The sequence below is a fragment of the Vigna umbellata genome, chromosome 5, assembly GCF_029865625.1.
Source record: "Vigna umbellata cultivar VRB3 chromosome 5, Vumbellata_1.0, whole genome shotgun sequence".
Taxonomy (NCBI): domain Eukaryota; kingdom Viridiplantae; phylum Streptophyta; class Magnoliopsida; order Fabales; family Fabaceae; genus Vigna; species Vigna umbellata.
The window spans coordinates 15,916,745-15,923,111 of NC_142169.1; the positions used below are offsets into that span (position 1 = coordinate 15,916,745).

At 28.2% G+C, this 6,367-nt stretch overlaps 1 non-coding gene across 1 annotated transcript; it reads right to left on the minus strand.

Moving 5' to 3' along the window:
• Window positions 1-831: 831 nt before the first annotated feature.
• Window positions 832-913, minus strand: TRNAS-UGA (transfer RNA serine (anticodon UGA)). Its single transcript has one exon. It is a non-coding gene; the product is annotated as a tRNA-Ser (tRNA).
• Between the last annotated feature and the right edge of the window lie 5,454 nt (window positions 914-6,367).

Here is a 6,367-nt window from a genome sequence, read left to right on the forward strand (position 1 = left end):
ATAATATTATTATATGTAATAAAGGGTTGAACTTTTATTAGTTAAGTGGTGAGACAATAATTTACCAAAACTATCATCAGTAACTGATTTGAGAGAATAATTAAGCGAATGATCAGATACTAAAAAAAATGACCTTAACTCTAAGGAAAAATTTTCTAAAATAACAAAAGCATGACAAAACAGTATTATGATAAGGTAGAAGGCTTACAAATTACATACTTTTTTTCTTAAGAAAAAAACAATAAAAGTATCAGGAAAATAAGTATAAAGGATGCAACCATTATCCAAATATTGGACATAGAGCATATCTAGATGACCTTTTAAGTTTATCATCAAATCCCAAGATGACAAATAAAATATATTTTAACACTTTTGGCGTTTCTTATAAATGTTTTTTATTGGTTATGCAAGCCAATGAAATTGAGTATTAACATTTAATATTATAATAATAATAATAATAACAATGATAGTAATAATATTTTTTACGACCAGCATAGAACTATCAAATCTTAAACTAATATCTTAACCAATGACGTAGTTTTAAAAAGTACTACCAATATATTATTCTCTTTCTTATTTTGTAAAAGAAAATTCCAAATAAACATTTTGCACTAAAAAATGGTAAAGCATTCCCCATTATAAAAGAACTTCTAACTCTTCACTCGGGTTTTATAAAAACTTTATATACAATTAGATTTAAGTCTGTCTCCTTAACCACTCGGACATATCGACCTCGTTATTTGTAATTTTAATATCAATGCTAAATTTATAAACATTTGATGAAAATTATATACATAAAAACAAAACAACATGGAACAAAAGGAGAAAATTCGTCGACAGCAGGGTTCGAACCTGCGCGGGCGTAGCCCAACAAATTTCAAGTCTGTCTCCTTAACCACTCGGACATATCGACGATTTGCAAAGAGGTCACTATTAGTATTAAAATTTTAATTAATAATATTATTATTAGTATTAGTATTAAGTTTTTAATTGATAATAAAAAGAACTTAGTTTCTACTCATAATGATGAAAGCACGTTGGTTATAACTTAATTTTATATGCTTCAAGGTAGTCGTCTACGAGCAACTTCATAGGGTCTACAACTGTTACACTTTTGATGTGTGTTTAAAACACTTTTATGAATAATTAAAATTATCTTAAAAAATTTAAGGTGATCGACCTGATTTAGTAACAAAAAAGTATTAAACTATCACTTATATAATATTTTTATCAAATATATTACAGCAATTTTGTTTGGTTTGGTAGCAGCAGCATAAAAACAAAAGTTTAAGGTTTACATAGAGTTAGTTATTAATTAGCAATTACAGAATAGCTTCCTCGTTTCTCCTTCTGCTATGCATGACATACTAAATAATTAAACTATTACTGCTGCTTTGCATGGCATGCTAAATAATATTGTTAGTGCCATTCTCTTAGGTTTAATGTTTTCTGTCGTATAACTTGATAATCACTCCATCCTAATTATTCAATTGTGAACTTGATACTAGGTGAACTAGTCTCCACAATGGGTGCGAGTTCTCATTTGTCACAAAAAGTAAAAAGAAAAACAAATCACTTATGCAAAGTATCATTATTCAATAAAAAATATCTTTGTGAGTATGGAAGTAAATAATGAGTATTGGATTAATATACCACATGTGATATTATGTATTTATAGGCTTCCACTAATAACAAATAAGATAATCTCAAGATATAATAATATAATAACATATACAATAAATCAACATGAGTTTTATTTATATTATCATTAATATAATCTTTTCTTAATTTTAAAGGTGTTAATATTTTGTATATATTTCATACTTGGATCTTGTGTGTATTAGATTATTTTGGGTATGATAATAATAATATGTTTTGGGCTGGAGAGATATATAAATCTCTCCAACTCTAAAGTTAATGACATTTTGCATCTAGGTCAAGTTATTAAATGAATGAGTTTATATGTTTTATTTAACTCCTTGTATTGAGTTTTATATGCTACGTTTAGTCTTTGGAGAAGTTGTATGTTGTTTCTCGCTCATAATAGAGATTATTTCTTCTTAGTAGTGGTTATCTATCATTCTTGTAATGGAGAAGATTTTACCTTAGTCTCTAAGTCAGAGTATTGAAGTTGCTTTACATTTTGGAAACAAGTTCAAGGTTATCTAAACTTATAAATAAAAGTGTCTCTCCATGTAAATTCACTTTATGAGAGTAATAAACTTAAATAATCATATTTTATTTACAAAAGTGCTATCGTACATTTTTTAACTCTTTTTTTTTAAACAGATTTAAATTCAAAGACTTAAAATGTTAATGCAATGAAAGATCTCTCAACCCACTTTAAAAAGTACCCGACAAATTTCACTTAGAATATATATATATATAAATAAATAAAGCGTTTTGTTTCTGTTCCTCTTTCTTTTATTTTTCACCTTTTTACATTTTTTCGTCGATTTTATATTTCTTCTTATATGTTGGGATTGCATAACAACCTTCATGTTGTTATAACATTAATTAAGATTACTTAGAAAATGTATTTTGAATGAGCTGGATAAGATCAAAGGAAAATACTTTATTGTTAAACTGTGACTTTACTAATATACTCTGTCTATATGCATACAAAATTCTTTATATAATAAAGGAAATAATAGAAATTGTTAAAACATTTAAACATAAACATTTTACGATAACGATAAGATAGACGGTCTGTGTAGATTTCACACTACGCGATTACGTAGTTTTTTCATTAGACAATTACAATTTGTAACCAATCATCACATGTTTAAATAATATATATGAGTACTTAATTTCGATTTTTCATTGTTTCTTTATAATTATCTACTTCTTGGATGTGATGCAAAGCATATCTTCTTTCTTATTTCGCTTAACCTTTAACGTCTTGGTACAGTTCAAACTCCTAACTATTTTTAGTTAAGCAGCTATGTAACACCACGTATTTGTTAATCATTGATTGATTTCTACATCAAGAACAATCATCTTTTAATAAAACTAAACCAAAGCATATCAAGTTCATTTTCATAGTGAGAAAAACGCCAAAAATTGTGTTGTTCTTATGCTTTAAAAGACGAACCTTTAATTATTAACGGGATGAATAAAAAATACTGGATATTACATAAAAAGCAATTGAACCACATAAAAAAGTTTAAGTTTTATGAAAATTTATTAAGATGATATTTCCCATTAAATAATTAAGTAAAAAAATAAAATATTTTGAAAAAGTTAATCGTTTTTACACGGTATTATTTTAAAAGAGATAAATATATACTTATATTTTAACTTACTTATATAACATTTATAAATTAAGTTTTCTCCATTACTTATAATAAAATAATTAAAGAAAATAATTATTTTATTTATCTAATAGATATATCAATTAATTAATTAAAAACATAAAAATATTTATATAATTAAGTATAAATAATATATATACATATATAATTATTTTTTAACAAAAAGTAATAAAAAAAAATGGACATATTGTATACGAGTCCACCCTTTAATAGGATAAATTAACAGTACCTTAATAGGATAAATTAAGAGTTTCACTACTCGTACTCTATTTTTAACAGTTCAATAGCATAGCAGGTTAAAATGGACCAGGCTCATTAATTTTGTTCGACCTTATAAATATGGTTTTCGTATATTGGAATGAAGGCTGTTGCTCCCTCCACCCCCACACATCTCTTCCTCCACCTCCCCTTTACTATTTTGCCCCTTCCTCTACCTTTCCTTTACTATTTTGCCCCTCAGTAAAATTTTATTTTTAAAATTGTTGTTTTTTAATTTTATTCATTTATAACATATTTCACTGATAACCTACGTAGTTCCTTGTATGAGTAAAATATTTTTCTACAAAGCTTGGTGATCGTGAAAAGAATTATCAAACAATCTTCTTCTTGTTCTCGGTGCAGTACGTGATGCAGTGCGTTTATGGTGGTGTCCTTGTCGTGGTTCCTCTCCAGGTACGTAGTCATAATCCTTCCAATAATCCTAAACCCTAAATCCTTCCCATACTTCCAATAATCCTCTTAATATCCAAGCCTATAATCCTTGCATGAGCCGCAAAACGTAGTAAAATAAAAACGAAACGTAAAAGGAACACTGCCTATGGACGGGTGACATCCTTCAACGGATGTCAACATCCGTTTAAGGCAAAACGGATGTCGACATCCGTTTAAGGCAAAACGATGTCGACATCCGTTTTGCCTTCAACGGATGTTGACATCCGTTGAAGGATGTCATCCGTACAGAGGCAGTGTTCCTTTTACGTTTCGTTTTTATTTTATTTGTTTATTTTATTTACAGTAATTTATATTTAAATTTATAATTTTAAATGTTATATATGGTTAGTTTTTAAACGTAATAATTTTGTTAAAATATGAATTTGTTAAAATATGAATTTGTTATAGGTGGAGAAGAAGCTTAACGGAAGAGAGAAAGGTAAACGAAAATGGAAGAGAGAAAGAGGTGCAGAGGGAAGTAAATCAGAAGTTTTAAATAAATTAAAATATTAAAATAATAAAAATAAAAAATTTTAACTTTTGAGGATATAATTGTCATTTTAGAAGGATATAATTGGCATTTTAGAAAATTGGGGAGGTGGAGGAAGAGACGTGTGGGGGTGGAGGGAGTAACACCCTGGAATGAAAAGCATTTAAACATGGTTGCAAGGGTCAACAACATAAAGTGTATTGAGAAAAGTAGGTAACAGCATTTAAAATAATTAATATGGTAAACTAGAAAACTTTGCCTTAACTTTTGTTGCAAAGTTCGTTTTTCCTTCATAAATTATTTCCGCCTTTCTTTCTTTATGTTCTGTGTTACATGCACCTTTTCTTCTTCCCTTTTCGTCTTTCAATCTCTTCATCAATGACAACATGATTGATTTTTCTTTTTGGATTTCTCAAATAACAAATATTTAAATATATGAAATATAACATAAAAGAGAAAAATTGTATAATACGCAAAGGAAGATTTTTTTTTTTGTTGAATTATAGTTAAACAAGAAACTACTCAAAATTATTTTCCCACATCTTAATTTCTAAAATTATTACTAAAGACATACAAAAATTATGTATATAAAATAACTTTTTCATTATAAAAATGCGAAACAAACTACTCTTACTTTAAAAAAAAGTAACTATAACTTTGGTTTCTATATATTTTATGTAGTTTTCATTTTAAAAAAAAATTCCAACAATTTTAGTCTCTTGTATTTTATATTAATTATTTGTGTTATAGTAAAACTACATAGCTTTGCTAAAAGTCTTAACTAATGTTTTTGATAATCCATTTTTTCTTCTATTTCACATTAGACACTATTGTAGGAGATAGATAGTATGCAAGAAAGTGTTGAACATTTAGAGATTTTCACAAGTGTTTTAAAAGCTTTAAAAAGAAAACAAGAAGGCAAGCTTATTTTTGTACTAGTTCACTTTAAACTGAGTTACGCTCAATTCTCTCTTAAGCACTCTTAAAGGGTTTCACCAATCTTTCAATAGATTATAAACGAGTTTGACCGCTCTTGGTTTTAAAACTAACCCAACTAGTTAGAGGAGTTTCACCACTCCTGGTATAACACTAGTCCAGCTGATTAGAACTTTTAACTCAATTGAGTTAAACTTATAAATTTTTTTATTTACTTCTAAATCTAAAAACAAAAAGGTGTTTTTAAAGTACAAGTATAGATGTTTACTCTCTTCGAGAGGATATAAAAACAATACAATAAAACTCTAAAAACTTATATAGAAACTTTTTCTTTTTCAAAGATGAAGTCTAGACGACATAAGCTTAAGAGAGCATTGACAACGTAAGAGAAATAATAAATCTTGATTCTTGTTCTCTTCTCTTCATGCAGTTAAGCCTCTTTATATACATTTCTTCAAAAAGGATATGTTACTTAGAGCATTGACTTTTGCGTAGGGATGTAGTGAAGTACCTAAAAAACACTAGAAGAGAGGTGGGGAGAGGAGGGGGGGGGGGGTTTCTTTTGTCTGATGTACTCTCAGCATAATGTCCAGGTTTGTTGCACTCATAAGAAACAATTGTGTCTTTTGGTTGTTTGTCTTTTGTATTATTCTTAATTAGTGCCAGATCCATAATGTCTGCTCATGAATATTGTTCCTTTCCTTTTCCTCCACATCGATTGGACCTTTCTTGTGATGAATGAAATCTTCTCATCATCGTTCTCGTTCATGGAGTCATGTTCATCACCTGACTCCTCAGAGGATTCATCTGTTTTAAGAGTTTTGTAGGTGCCTTCTTGATAGCTTTGAGTGCGATGCTTTTCTCCTTCTTGATAGAGTCATCTTGAAAAAGCTCGAGCTCATGAACTTTTAGTATT